This window comes from Corvus brachyrhynchos, unplaced genomic scaffold (genome assembly GCF_000691975.1).
Source record: "Corvus brachyrhynchos isolate BGI_N302 unplaced genomic scaffold, ASM69197v1 scaffold1097, whole genome shotgun sequence".
Classification (NCBI taxonomy): Eukaryota; Metazoa; Chordata; class Aves; order Passeriformes; family Corvidae; genus Corvus; species Corvus brachyrhynchos.
In genome coordinates this window covers 244193-259655 of record NW_008239003.1, presented here as the reverse complement: position 1 = coordinate 259655, position 15463 = coordinate 244193, and the positions used below count along the sequence as shown (strand labels likewise).

General features: G+C 44.4%; 1 long non-coding RNA gene across 1 annotated transcript in view; it reads left to right on the top strand.

Moving 5' to 3' along the window:
- Window positions 1–6517, top strand: part of LOC108447846 — an 8001-nt gene extending 1484 nt beyond the window's left edge. The window contains exon 2 of the long non-coding RNA XR_001863549.1: window positions 890–6517. This is a non-coding gene — a long non-coding RNA (uncharacterized LOC108447846). The remainder of the gene's footprint in view (window positions 1–889) is intronic.
- The last annotated feature ends 8946 nt before the right edge of the window (window positions 6518–15463 follow it).

Genomic DNA, 15463 nt, shown 5'->3' with positions numbered 1-15463 from the left:
TTTCTCGATAGTTTCCGGCTTTTCCATTCTTCGAGCGAAAATCTTGGAAAGCGAGAGGGCCGGGCGAGCGCGGCCGCCGGAGCCGGTAACTTCACTCTGGAGCTGTGGCGAAAGAATTAAAGCAAAAGGCAGCAGAGAAGCCCAAGCGAAATACCAGAAACTCGTCCCTTTTAACCCGATATTCACGCTGATAAAGGCGCGGGGGAGCGTCTCAGGTCTCACCCCGGGGAACCTCAACCCCGCATGTCCTTGGGCACCGCGCTGTGCGCAGAGACCACCCCGGCACGGGCTGTGGAGGGGCTCTGCCGTGTGCCGGGGCTCGCCTGCCGCAAATGGGACCATTTATAGATCCCAACTGGCGGCTGCAGCACGAGGCACCGCGGGCGGGGACCGCCACCGGAGAGGGCAGCTCGCACATGCCGAAAAGAAAATTTCCCGGCAGTTTGGCGGGGGTGTTTTCACACCGGGCTAGTAAGGATGGCAGCAGGTGCGGTCTGGTTCCTGCACTCGGCACAGTGATACCTGCACACCTTAATTATAGCAAATAAACTTCGGCGAGGGAGCTGGCATCAAGAATGGTTTCACATAAAACATAGCAATATGGAAATTTTTACCAACTAGAGCACACTGCACCTTTAATTTAGCAACTTAAACTTCCTCTTAAGGTTCTTTTCAGGAAAAGTCTTGGAATTCTTGCATTTGAAAACATATTTTGCATATGTAGCTTTCATTCTCTTTTGTTTTACTGCATCTGATGAGTAAAAGAGAAAAAAGAATAAAAATGTGGAAGTTATAATACTCGTTATTGCTGTATAATGCACAGAATGAGTTAGAAAATATTTCCTGTGTGATCTGTGACAATAGCTATGGTTTTGTGTACTACTTGCAGGAACTACGGAACCATGCAGAGTTGCAAGGCTCTCCTCTTGTCAACAGACAATTTTTTATTAGAAAAAACAAACAGATGCATAAATCCTTCTGGAACTGGCTTAGCTTGCCTTGTGTCTTCACATAGTGAAATTTGATCTTAGCGCATCATGCCCAGGGAAGTCCAGGCTTTGGACAGGGCTTGGACACCACCTGGGTGGCTGGAATGTGTGAAAGGACTCGTGTTCATCCATCCCGGGCACTGGGGCCCCACCTGCCTCTGTTGATGCCTCCTTGCCTGGGTTCCCCTCAGCCAGCGCTGAGTCAGTGAATCAATTCCGTGTGTGAAATTCCATGGAATATCGTGTCCCTTGATGGAAGCAAATGGCAAGGCAGCCAAACCAAGGAGAGAAGCAAACTGCCACTCAGAAGAGCGTTCAGACATTTGACACTCAGTGAATAGCTGGAGCTTTCCAAAACAAGCACGTCGTACATCACAATGAAATCCTATAGCAAGAACCCATCTTTGCCAAGATAAAGTTGCAGGCTTTTGTCCCAGCATACATAATTTGTACTTTTAATACAGCTTTTGTATAAATCACAAATGATCACACATCATCTATTCCACCAGGTCACACGAGACACACAGAAAAAAATACATGACGGGAGTTAAATTTTATCTATAAAAGAAAAGAAAGAGAGGGTTTTCTTTGACTACATCATTTTCTCCTAGACATGCAGGCATTTTTCCTAAGCTGAAAATGTTGAATACGTCATTGCACAGCAATCTATAGGAACTATAAGGAGTCTAATATTCTTGTTCACTACAGGAAATGCTGTTTGTGTAACCATCAGTTTGTCCTTTATTGGTCAAGTATGATTTAGTTCTCTCAATGATATTATCTTTATTACTTGATCATTCTTATACAAGGACCACCTATTTTTTCTTGCTTTAAATGTCTACGATGTACATATGAATGTATATACTATCTAATACATCTAAATGTATCTACGTATCTATATGGGAATATTTTTTAAAATTCCTCATTATCAGCAGTAAAGAAGGGGTTGTTTGTGCTTTTTAAAAAAGGAATTCTAGGCCAAATTCATATGTATGAACACGATCAAGTTATATGTGCAAACAGATGTAAAGGAATCTGTGGATGTAATTTATTCCATAGGGCTCCGAGGAAAAGAACATACAGATAAGCACACTGTTTTACTTTATTTTCTATTCTAATCTTCATTTTATTGTATTTTAATTCCAGAGGATTCATTTATAAAAATACCTTCCCAAGTGTTGCCATGATAGGCCCCGAGGACCTTGCTGTAGAACTACAGTGGAAAGCTGTGGTTCTGTATTAGCAGAGATACTTTGACCCAATTAACCTACATTTAACCTGAAATTTCCTTTGGGAACTAGTCCAGTGCAAGGTGTTCAAAGATGTCATAAAGAGGGAAATATGTAGTGTTGTATTCCACAACAGTGGAATTGCTGAATCCAATACCCAGAAGTGACCCTGGGAGTTTGGGGGACGAGGGAGTGAGTTGTCAATCCTCTGGGTGACAGGAAAATCTAGTTTAAACATCTTGTAAATTTTGGGCCTCTATTCTGAAAAAACACTTTGGAAAAAATACTGTTAATGGAATGGTAATAAAAGTTGATTAAAGCAATGGAAGAAAAGTTGTTACGCTACTGTTTTTATGTCTGGGTTTGTATATATGTGCTCTATGTTTTTATATGTTCATTTGTCACTAAATCATTATTTGCATTTTCACATCACGATAATGTATCAAATACAAAACAATTTAGTACAGCTGTTGAAGAACTGCTACAATAACTTACAGGAAAAAAAACTGGTTTCACTAAGAATGTACCTGTATGTCTCCCCTTACAGACTGACTGAGAAGCAGAACTGAACCAGTACCTTCTCAGTAATTTTACTCACATGCTTTTGCTGATCTAATTGTTTACTCTTTGGGGCACAGAGTATAATGTGGCTACTTGAAAGGTATTTGTAATATGCAGCTAAGATTTAGTTATCTGAGAAAGCAGGAAGATTTTGAAATACATACTATACATCACTGCCATAGTAAGTCTTGAAGATCTTGCAAACAACTTGGGGGTTAATACAGCTGATGACATCATTTGAGATTTACTGTTCCTGTTTTATGGAGACATTTTTGGGGGTAACTGTCTTGTTAAATCAATTTTAAGTCGTATATACCACAATGGTAATTCATTCCTCATGGATTTACTTGTGGCTGCACACACTCCTCAGTGGTGTGAGAGAGGTGGTAACAGGTGTCCATGAGATCCCTCCTTCAGGAATCTCTGGCCAATACTCAGTGGGAGTTCCAGCAGAAGGCAGTCAAATGCAAATCATTACCGTTATGCAGATGAGGATATCATCATCATCGTCGTCATCATCATCATCATCATTTTTTATGATCATGTCTTAACCTCTTAGTGCAAAATGTTGCAAACATCCAAGCCAGGAGCTACTTAGTCTAAGCAGAAGATCAGATCCCTAGAGCCAAGAAAGAAGTACAGGGACTATGTGCTGCCCTTTGTGACAGGCAGCATCCCCAGGACACAGCTGGCATATTTGCTACTGCTATTTTGGGAGAAGAATAGCAAAATAAGGTTATAGAGGAACTTTTGAGAGAAACAGTTTGGTGTGTCTGCAGAGGTCATTGGTGAGTCCTTGCATGTGGTCAAGGACAGCATGAGAAAATAAAAAGCACTGTTGAGAAAAAACGAGGAAAAGAAATGTGTGGCAGAAGGTGTCTCACAGTCAGGCTGGAGAAAATCAAAAGCAGAAGGGAAAAAAAAGACAGAAAAGCTGGAACCAAGGGACTCAATTAAACTGGAGAAATACCACTAGTGAGGCAGGAGGCAAACACGAGTGGGCTGAGGGAGAATTGAACCTGGCTGGCAGAGTGATGGTAATGAAAAAATGATGAGTAAAGAGCAGAGGGAAACAGTGTGAGCAAAGGCTGGGAGTGGCTGGGGGTTGGAGGAGACAGAACCAGGGCAGAGCGGGGAGGAACTGGGGCAAGGTGGGCAGGGAATTGTGGAGAAAACGAAGTCAGAAGCGATGGCATGAGAGTCCTGGCTGCTTGGTACGGCTGGACCAGCAGCTGGAAAAGAGCTGGAAAACACCCACTGAGATGATGGGGGTGAGAGCAGGACTCTGGCACAGCAAGAGAAGGGGCCAACACATGGGCAAATTGAGGAGGGCAGTGAATGGGAGAGAAAGAGGAGGGTCATGTAGGGTCAGTCCAACACAGCACATCAAGTGAAAGGATTAGATCGAGGGGGATGCTGGGAAAGAAAGTGGCATTTGAAATGTGGAAACCCTGATAGTCCAAATCAGCACTGAAATCACATGGGGAAGAAAAGACAGCAGCTTTTCTCCTTAAGCCTGTTTTCAGCTGGTTCCTTTTCAGCAAAGGTTTGCCAGCTGGGATTAAGATGGGAGAGTCAGGATTCAGTTTTTTGACCAGACATGTGAATTAAAAGCTGCAGGAATATTTTATTTAATACAGATGCAACAAGCATTAAATGCACTAAAGAACTAAAATGCACTAAGCACTAAATGCAAACTATAGTGACAACAATGCTGTAAAACTTTCTTGATATGACTACAATTTTCATATTGAGACACACACTTGTTGGAAAGATGACTGTCAGAGGTGAGCCCTAACTTTTAAAGTTAGTAGAGATTGGTCTGGGAGCTCTAATGAGAATTTCACAGACCCTGTTATTAGTGTGGTGTCCTTAAGAAGGGTATTGTCCTACAGCTCACAAATTGCCAGAGCATGAAACTGTCTCAATGTTCTTGGGAGATATCTCAAATTAGTGCTCTCAGTGTTCCAAAGGCATTGGCGTGTCCTAACACAGATTTCATAATGTTCTCTGAATGTGAGTCGGGAGAGGCAGTGTGATAGCTGAGCTCCTGAAAGCAAGAGGATCAGCAGACACTGGGCTATGATTGCTCTCAGTTTCAGAAAGCCCTGGGTAACTGGGAAAATGAGTTTAGAATTAAAAAGACACAGTGGGATAAAATTTCCTCTTTTTTCTTATTCCATGTGAACCAAGTATAAATGCAAATCACTCTTTGCTTATTCTGTCAAGATGCTCTCATATATTGGCATAGAAATAGGAAAAATGTGTAAAATATTAAAGCACTCTCATTTCTTGGGAAAAAGTAAGCCCCACAGATTGGAAGAAAGATACAGAGAGCACAGCGGGTGCCATCTGGAATAAGTAAGTAACCCTGGGAAGAAACGGTGATGTTTACAAGGCATGATGCTGATACAGAGAATTCTCTCCATCTGGCATGAAGCCTGCAAATAATCTGCCACAGGAGTGCATAATTCAATAGAAACAGGTTTGATAATCTGCAAGTTGCATTCCCCATAGAAACCTTGAAAGAGACATTTAATGTATTATGCAGCTGAGCAGTTTCTCTCTGCACCCGACTTTGAGGGCAGGCAGACCCACAGACCATAAAAATGGGGTTTACGGCAAATGGGATCCACTGTTCTCTTAGCAGAAAACAAACATTGCAGGGCACCCACATCCCCTCAGGATGGTGTGAAAATTCTGAGACAATGCCTTCATAGGGGAACATTGCATTTATTTTTGATACAGATGCAATATACTGAAAGTCATTTAAATGAATCTGTTCAGATGCAGCTGGGACTGTACAAACGCCTGGAGAAAATGTGTGTAACAGCAGAAAAAAATAATCTTAAAAGGCTGTAGGCAGAGCAGCCCTGACAACAGTGATCGGAGCCAATGTTATCACCCCTCTCATGCAAGCAAAGATACAGCAAACAACACCTTGTTAAACAAGAGCAAGGAGATTTAGCTTAACATCAGTCCCTGTTTATGTGGGGGATTTCTGGGCAGGTGGGAAGTGCATAGCAGGGCATCTGTAATTGCTGACCCGCTGTTGATAATGCACATTCTTCCTGGTCCACATTTATGTTGTTCACATTCTCAGCTGAAAAGCTTTGTAGCTGCCTGGGAGGTGTGGGTTGTGATTTTCTGTGGGGGGAAAAAAAGAAGAGGGAAAAAAGTGAAAAAATAGCTTAGAGAAACATGATTTCAAAAAATTAAAATCAGCAATATCCATATGCAATTATATCAACAACTTACGTAAAATTTGTAACTTCATCATTAATAGTAGAATGCTTCCCAGGGGATAAGGATATTAATTGCACTTCAAATTGACACAGATATATTTTTTAAATAGAATACAAAAATAAACATTCATAGTGCCTTGTCACAAAGGCACTACTGTTACATGCTAAAATGTGCAAAGGCCTGAATCCATATCAAAGTACACTTGGTCCTTTTAATGCAGAAATAAGACTTCATTTCACAAGTAAGTTCCTCTTGAATGCATGTAAGAATGTAAAATTTAAACAATTTTACCATGTAAAAAATGAAATTTGCATTCACTCCTTTATTATTATGTTTGGTTTTTTCTTCTTGGGTCAGTTGTATTGTTTCAAATGTTAACACAACCATTTTGTTAAACACTGGTGGTTGCAAGGGGAGCTGAAAAGTGTATTTATTCTAATTTGTCATCCTATTTAATTGTATCAATAATAAAGTTAGGTTGTCAATATTCAAGGATTTTGAGTGATATTATTGCTTGTTTGAGGCGTGCTTTTTTTCATCGAAGAAAAAGGCAACATGAAAATGCTTCTCTTGATGATCTGTACTGTTTCTATTTCTTGCTGTGGTGTTCAATGGCGCTGTGGAAATAATTCTGAATTTCTGACGTGTAGATACACAGATCAGATACAGCTATTGAATAGTAGTTCTGTCAGATATTAAGAAAGGCTAATTAGATAATGCCTTAGAGTATTCCTCAAAAAGAGTAAAAAATATCTGGAAGTAACACATCCTATAGGCACAGGAGCCCACAGTACAGGGAAAGCAAGGATGTGCAGAAACCTCTAAAAAAAGTTCTCCACTACTCTGGGGAAGAAATGGATGAGGGAAATTGTATTTTTCAGCAACTGTCCCCATTCCGATGGAGAATACATCCTGGGTAGTTCTCCATGGTATTTAAAGTGCTCTCACTCTGGCGAAGTTTAGCTTGTATCCCAAGATATCATCCTCAGCAACCTCTGATAGACAACCTCTTACATCTGTGTCTTTTATACATTTCCTTAATACAGATTATAGTTATCCTCATTAATTGCTCATCTATCCATTTCCCTTTTACATGTTCCTTTGGAGTTAAGGGGCATTTTTGGACACTGCAGTGCTTATCACTTACTGATGCAATTACTGTGAATGATTAAGCCTGTCAATCCCACAGCAGGGACGGTTTCCCTTCCGGAGGGTTCGTCCTTTTGTGTTTCTGTGTTCCTGCCCTGTAATGCAGGCTGACAGCCAGTGTGATGCAGGGAAGGGGAAGGAGGGGCGTTCTGGGCAGACGCAAAGGTGGTGAAATGGTTTTGGTCAGAGGTTTGTTATGAGTGTCTCAGGGGGCATCCGGAGCAGCAGACGGAGTCTGGGGTATGTGCAGGATGGGAGGGCGACTCCAAGGTTATTCCTCACAATCCCCACATAAAGGGTTTCCAATCTCTTTTCAGGAAAGCTTTCAGAATATTCTGAGTGAGGTAAGTGAATGGCACGTGGAGTTAGTCATGGGATACAGAGCTTTGTGCCCTCAAGTCACCGGTTCACATTCAGCAAAAGACAGTAATTAGGACAAATCCTGCTCTGACTTATGACATTTCCACTGGAGTAAGTGACTGGTCATTTATCTCCGTTTGGTTACCTGGTGTCTGGTGAGCACAGGAACACACAGCATCTTCCTCTGGCCCAGGAGTCAGAAAATGGGGAGAAACACCCAAACAGCCCCTGGGGAATGCTGCAGGTGTGAACAGGCTTCTGCCTGTGCTTTTGGCATCTCCTTGTCCCTGCGCCAGCCCCCCGGGACAGTGACAGCACTCTAGCACTCAGAAAATGGCATTCCTAAAAGCAAAACATCCCAAACATTTTCCTGCTGGTTTGAAATGAATCCCGTGTGATTAATCCTACCTACCTATGTGCAAGAGCTTTAGGCACCTCTCACAGCTGGACTAATTTTATCATGTTGCCTGTTCATCTATGGCTGCAAGAATACTTTATACTCTGATAAATGATTGATTCACATCTGGATTTGTCACATAACATACAGATAGTTAAAGGTTTTATTTTTTTCCGTGTTTTATAAAGGTTTGTTTGTTCTGTGCACCTTGTCCTTTCTTCCTAACAGTTAAAAGATCTTAATTGCCTAAAATTAGAGCGATCAGATATGACTAAAGCTGAGTTATTACATAAAAATGGGTATGAAATATAGATGAAATATATATAATTTATATAAAAACTATTGTTCTGATTTCATTTCTCTCTGCACCATTTTTATGCTCTGCTTTCTTGGATTATTATTGCTCCAACTTGAACTGAGCTCTGAGCTGTACCTTGTCAGCCTAACTGGGATGTACCCTATGAATTATATAAGTCTATTAACATATATGCATCAGAATAGCTGTTAAAATTAGAAGTACTAGCACAACTGAGGAGCAGTCAAGAAAAGGAGTTGGGTAAAGAAGTTTGGTAGACAAGGCTGAAACAAAATTATGCTGGTTTCATTTGGATTTCTTAGTAATATTCACTGTTGCCATTCTCTCTGCTGCTTTCTTCCCAGATGGAGCAAGACACTTCATAAAGAGAAACAATCAGGAAAATAAAATCTCAAAGCGCTTGTTAATTCTGCTACTGATAAAACATCCTTTTCTCAGCTAATCTTCTTAATTAATCTAACAAAAGTACAGCTACGCACAGATTTCCTGCAGTGCTCATCTACCCAGATTAAAAAAAAAAAAAAACAAAAAAAGAAGTAAAAGCAGAAATATGAATCTATTTGCATTACAAACAAGAGTTTATTCCCCAAACACATTTTTCATTATAATCAATTATATTGCAAGTTTAGGCCAAACAGAGCTTGTGGTAAAAGCAATCATAGTCAAAATAAAAACTACTTAGGAAAAAATAATTATGGCAGTATAGCTGTGGTGTCACAATGCAGCAACGCCTGTCACGTACGGGCAGCAGCTCCCTGCCTCCCCCCCCCAGAGGAATCGGGCAGGGCGTGGTGGCACTTGGGCACACGGCCATAGAATGTGCACAGACTTGGCCACACACCGAGTTCTCAGTGCTCCCCTTGTCCTCAAAGCACCAAATCCATGAGCAAAAACAGACACCTCAACATCTCAGCTCCAAATTCCTGACATGGGGTGAAGCTCATGTTGAAAACACCCAGGAAGGTTCAGGCAACACTTCTGTCATTTAGGTAGAGACACAGAAGACACACAACAACGTATTTGTGTCCTACAAACATCAACATCCTCTGATCCTTTTGTCCTTAAGCAGTTCCAAATGGGTGTTTCTATTGTGACCAGACAAAAGAAAAAAGGTCACTTACATCCTCGAGCCTTTGAGGAAGGGTTTTGCAGGACAATAATCTTCCCTGACTCCTGAAATCACAGAGTGGCTAAAACCCAGGAATACTGTCCATGCTACAATCCTGTATTATCCAGTCCTGTGTGTGTAAAATCTCCAACTACAAATGAGCGTGGAAGGAGCAGAGGAGCTCATCCCCTCCTTCCCGGGGCAGGCTCAGCAAAGGCAGCAGCAGCCTCATCTCTGCAGGTTCAGGGGTCTCCAAGGCTTTGGATTCTTCTCCCCAGGTGCTCCAAACCATCTCTCCAAGTGATCAGCTCTCCTTACCTTTAGCAGTTTTCCCAGAACACACACCTGGAGTTTTCCTTCCCCAGCCCCTCCACAGCCCAGGGGCCAGGCAGACCTGACTGCTCCGTGTTTGCCGCTGCCTTTCGCCGTTCAGAAGAACTTTCCTGTGCCTTCCTCCCTCCAGGCTGAAGCACTCTGCGGTGTGTCACCTCGTCCCTGTCCTGGTGTCCCTGCTGTGGTGCCACTCCTGCGCAAGGCTGCTCAGCCCCGAGGGGTCGCGGGGCTGGCAGGGCTGGTGGGATTCACTCTGGCTCACAGCACTTCTTCCCTCTGTGCCAAGACATCTTGACTCAGGTTCAGCTGATGATTGATGAGGAGCTCTGGGTCTTTAGCCTGCAAACCACCACTTAAACCAGATGACAGGACAAGCTGTTTCTGGAATGTTAAAATTAGAACAAAACCTCCCAAAAATCTCAGTTCCAGTGAGTGGGATCCCTGCCCACACCAGGAGGCTGGAAATAGATGGCCTTTAAGGTCCCTTCCAACCCAAACCATTCTGCGATTCCATGATTCAGTTTGGGGGACATGAAATAGTTTCTGGAAGGGACACAAATGCATTTAATGAAACTAAACCCTTATTTGCATCAATTGCCAACAAAACATCACTGCCAAATATCAGTTTTAAAAACCATAGTGAATCCAGCTCACAAGACATACCTTAGCCTCCTCTTTTCCAGGAGAAAATCAGCATTTCCGTAACACCATTTAGTGCTTATTTCTCATGTAGGAATAGTCAAATCACAAGCTGAGTGAGAGGGCGTTTTTATATGACCTTCTTTTGCCAAAAATATTAAAGGTGACTTTGAACAGCAAGAAAAATCAGTTTTTAGGTGTTTTAGATAATGACTCTTACTATGGGAACCATATTTATTTATTAACTGATTAAAATGCCTTCCTGGAAGTATAGGAGTATAGGAGAACGGCCACAGCATCCTACATACAATCTGGTAAATAGCTGCAGAAGAAAACATTGCACTTACTTTTGTTCATCTAGTTACCTGCCTGAGAAGGGAAAAGGAACAAGAAAACGGACCTCAGGCACTGAAGAGTTGGAGGATAATGCCAGAATGGCTTTGTGCCATGTTTTCTCCAACACGCTTCTGGCAGCGTGAGGGGAGAGGACATATGTACAATATAGCAGAGGGGAGATGGACACAGGGAGGGGATGTGAAATGACCCCAAGTCAGGGACCTGGAGGGATGGGTCTGTCTGCTCCTTGCAGCCCAGCAAGTGGGGCAGGGACACTCCAGACACTCCTGCCAGCTGGGAAGTCCATGGGAAGAGGAAGGAGGGAGAAGCAGCCATGCTCTCCAATGGCTCCTCTTCCCCACTCCTTGTGGGGAGTTCCCTAAACACATCAGCAAGTTTTGAGTTACTGATGTAGAAATCTGAGCAGTCCCCTGTGACTGGGCTCCTCCTGCAGCCATGTCCCTCCAGCTGTCCCTGTGACACCTTTGCATAGGAGATGCTTGTGGAAATTGTGTTAGACCCAGTGCAAAACTCTGCTCTCTGTCACTGTTGCTGTGCTGGCTCAGCCAGATGGGGGGAAAGGAAAACCTAATTACTGATGTGCTGTGTTCATGAGATAAAAAAAGGCTTGGGCTGCTGTGCTAATTATTTGGGTGGGGAGTTTCAGAGCCTTAAGGGCAGAGAAGAGGTTTGCAGGTCTAGAGCTGCTGCCTGCCCAAGGGTTGCTGCCCCCCAGGAAAACCATGGGGGGCCAGTTTGTGTTTGTGCTCTGAGTCCAAGCAGCCAGACCAAGAAGGGGTCTGCACCATTTCCAGCTCTTCCTTCGCTGAGGAGCACCCACAAGCAAGGACCAGTGTCTCCCACAGGGCTGGAGCCAGTGCAGGGGGGGGCTCTGTCTGAGTCTGGTGGGCACAGCCCCTCTCTGGGATGCTCTGAGCTGCAGGAGAGGCAGAGGGGATGGGTTTGTGCAGCCCAGGCTGTGCCTGCTCCTGTGCAGGCTCCAGGCAGCCTGGCTGACAGCTGTGACAGTCCCCTGCAGGGGCGAGCAGGGGACACTGCTGGGCTGGCTGTGCTGAGGGCACGGTCACAGCACGGGGACCCCAAGGAAACCTGCCAGCACTGAGTTCCCTGTGCCTCCAGAGCTCAGGGTACACTCCGTCCCCAGGCCACAACCTGCAATTTCAATTTGGGAAACTCTAAGGGAGGAAGTGTAGCTTGCACAACTTATCTGAACCTATTTCCCAACAATAACTATTGTTCACTCCAGCAGCTTGACATAATATAATTTGTTTTGTGAAAAATAAATACAATTTGCAGCCTGTAACTGTAGTGAGACATACTGTGATTTTATTAGCAACAGTAGATGGATTTTTTTCATTGTTTCTGAAAGAAATCAACATGGTTCTGTTTGCAGAATGCATTAAAAACTCATCTTGAAACTCTTGAGATGGTATAGCATTGGTTGGTTTCAGTTCTTAACAACTTTAGCTGAGTTACAGGAAGCTGTGGCTTCCATATGCTGAAAAGGTAATATCCCTTTATTTTCTGTGAAGTAGCACACACACACACACCACCATGGTTCAGTAAGAGATTCTGCTTTGAAACCAGGAGAAGCAGAGTTATTTTTTTCATTTCTGCGCTTTATAATGAATCACTGTGTCTTTTGTTGAAGTAATCCTCTGTGAATCCTCTGAGCAAGTCAAACAAGGTGATTTGTTAATTGGGAAAATGTAATTTTGGTGTCTGAAAATCTGAGAAATAAAGCTGTGGAAAAGTAAAAATCCAGAAAAGTGAAAAAAAAAAAGAGTCAACATATATTCTTGCAGGAGAACTTGCACTCTCTTGTAAAAGTTTATTTTCCTCTTTCAGTTGCTACAGGAATTTCCCTCCATGAGTGCTGCAGACTATTTAAACTGACCTTAATCTCACCTACTTTTGCCCAGCTTCCATCCCTCCTCTCCACTCTTCACTGTGTGTTTCCCTTATTACTGATTTTATCTGTGCTTTTGATTCACAAATACAGTTCTGCAGAAAAAGCATTGTGCTTTTCAAAAATCACAATCCAGACCATTACCTTTAATCAATGCCTCTCTCTCCTACAAAAGCATTCACTCACATGCAGGTAAAAAATACCCAGCAGCAGAGAATCCCCCAGAACCATCCCAGATTCCTGCTTTCCTTGTGGAACTGTCCCTGCCCGTGGCAGGGCTGGAATGAGCTGATCCTCAAGGTCCTTTCCAGCCCAGACCATTCTGGGACTCTGGGATTCTCAGCCTCATTGTTTGGGAAGGTGGAACTGGCATCAGCCTGGACTTTTAACTTCAGGGGCTGATTCCACGTGAGTCTCTTCCCCGAGCCTGGGCAGGTGTTGGTGATTCCTGGTCTGCAGCTGGCGGCGCCGGGAGCCGTTTCCTCTCCATGAGCTGTTTACTGGTTTCCACTTTCCACAACCCATGACTGAGGGGTGGGGAGATGAGAAGTGATGCCATTAATATTGCCTTGAGAGGCTGCTTTCTGCCCTGACCACTCCATGAACCCACAGAAGTGAATTTGTTCCACAAAATGCAAAAAGTGATGGTTTTTTAAGGTGTGGGGGCAGAGACAGGCTTTATCTCATTCATACCTGTAACAGCATGAAAAACAGGCTCTCAAGATTGCTAAGAACAGAACAAATGATACCTCTAATTATGCAAATTAGAAACCAAACGAACTATCCCTTATCCTGTGTGTAAACAATGGCACCTTTTTCCTCATGTAAAGCAATGAGACAAGGAGTGCATCATTAACTTCCCTGCAGCAGCAGAGCTGTGCAGCAGCCCTGGCTGTCAGCTGGGCCCTTCAGGCAGCACTCAGCATTCCCTGTGTCCCCACCCCTGCAGGATTCGGGAATGCCCTGATCCCCTCCCAGTGCAAGCAGGACCTGGCCTTGCCAAGAGCTCTCCAGAGGCACTGGTACCAAAGCACTCACTGAGGAGCTCTGGGGTGGATGGTGATAAATTCTGACTCCCACTGCAGGGCAATATTCCAGAGCAGGTGTCCAAGGGACCTGGTGGCACCAGGGCTGTGCTGGTGGGCAATGCTCCTGGTCACACCAGGGAAGAGGCTTCACCAGGAATAGAATTGAACCTGTCCCACCTCACATCCTGAGAATGTAGCTGGTTTCAAGCCTCACTCTCTCCAGGTTTTCCTCCACATCCCTTTGTCCATCTTCACACATTGCTACCAGCACAAAAATTGCTCAGCATAAAAATTACGTGCTGCATAGTAGGGACTCTTGTCAGAACCACTGCACCAGGGGAGGATCCTGGTCCAGCAGCAACGACAGCCTGAAGGAAGGATTTGGGAGTTCCCTGTGCCAGCCTCAACCCAAGTGCCTCTGACTGTCACAGTCCTCAGAACTGACCAGAAATAAGTTCAAAAAAAGAGAGAAAAGACAGGACCTAAAAAGGCAGGAGGTAAGACCTGAAGTTTCTGCTAACATGCCACAAATCATGATCCCACCTGTGACAGGTGTGGGGGCAGAACAACATTTTGGAGGCAGCTGTTGGGTATCTGGGCTGTCAGACTGTGCACTCTGTGCTCTTGGACTGGCAGAGGGAGGAATTTTCTGTGGAGAACGCAACTTAAAGGCAGGAAAGCGGCTGGGAGAGGCATTTTTCAGCCTGGAGAAGCTCCAGGGACACCTGAGAGCTCCTTCCAGTGCCCAAAGGGGTTCCAGGAGAGCTGGAGAGGGACTTTGAACAAGGGCCAGGAGTGCCAGGACTCAGGGAATGGCTTCCCAGTGCCAGGGGGCAGGGATGGATGGGATATTGGGAAGGAATTGTTCCCTGGGAGGGTGGGCAGGGGCTGGGATGGAATTTCCCAGAGCAAGCAGCTGTGGCTGCCCCTGGATCCCTGGCAGTGTCCAAGGCCAGGCTGGACATTGGGGCTGGGAGCAGCCTGGGACTGTGGGAGGTGTCCTTGCCATGGCAGGGGGGGCACTGGATGGGCTTTAAGGTCGCTCCAATCCAAACCATTCTGGGATGTTGTGAGTCCAAGAACAGACACCCAAGGACCAAGGGGCACATTTGGACATTTTTTCCTCCTGTGTCCTGCTCTGTGTGCAGAGGGCCTTTTTGGCCTAAAACTTGTGCTTTGACATAGGAATCTTGTCCTGTTTTTTATTATTCAGTGTATGAGAAGTGATGTGGAAAAATGAGCCAGGCAATAACTGTTTGGTGTGATGAGCTTTTCTGCAGGCCGGCTCTCAGCTGGTGGCAGTGGCTCCACACACAGCATGTGCTGCAGCAGCTGCCTCTGTCCTCCCCAGACCCCAAACACTGAACATCCCTGCTCGGTTCCCCTGGATCAGAGCTGCCCTGGCTCTCTGGAGAAGGGGCTGAGATGAATGAGCAGCCAAGAGCAATCCCAAGAACAGAATCTGGATTTCTGGTGGCAAGCCCCAGCTCGGGGCTGGGAGCAGTGGGGAATGCTGCTGCTTACAGCAATGCTAAAATAGTCATTCTGTGCACGTCAGAGAGATTTACCTTAACAAGACTGCACAAAGATGAAATTGATGCTGATGCTATCCAAACAATGTGTGCTCTTAAAGGACATGACTGACAGACTGTTGCCTCCTATTTGTGTGTGAGGTGAAGGTTTCTGCCAACAGTTAACTGCTGCAGCACGTAAACAACCCTCAGCTGAGGGCTGGATATTTTAGTTTTGTGTTTTCTACAAAGGTTGTAATAAACTGCTCTCTTGAAAGCTTTCCCTTTGCACATAGCATCAGATGGCTCTCCATTCAGAATAAAAAAACCC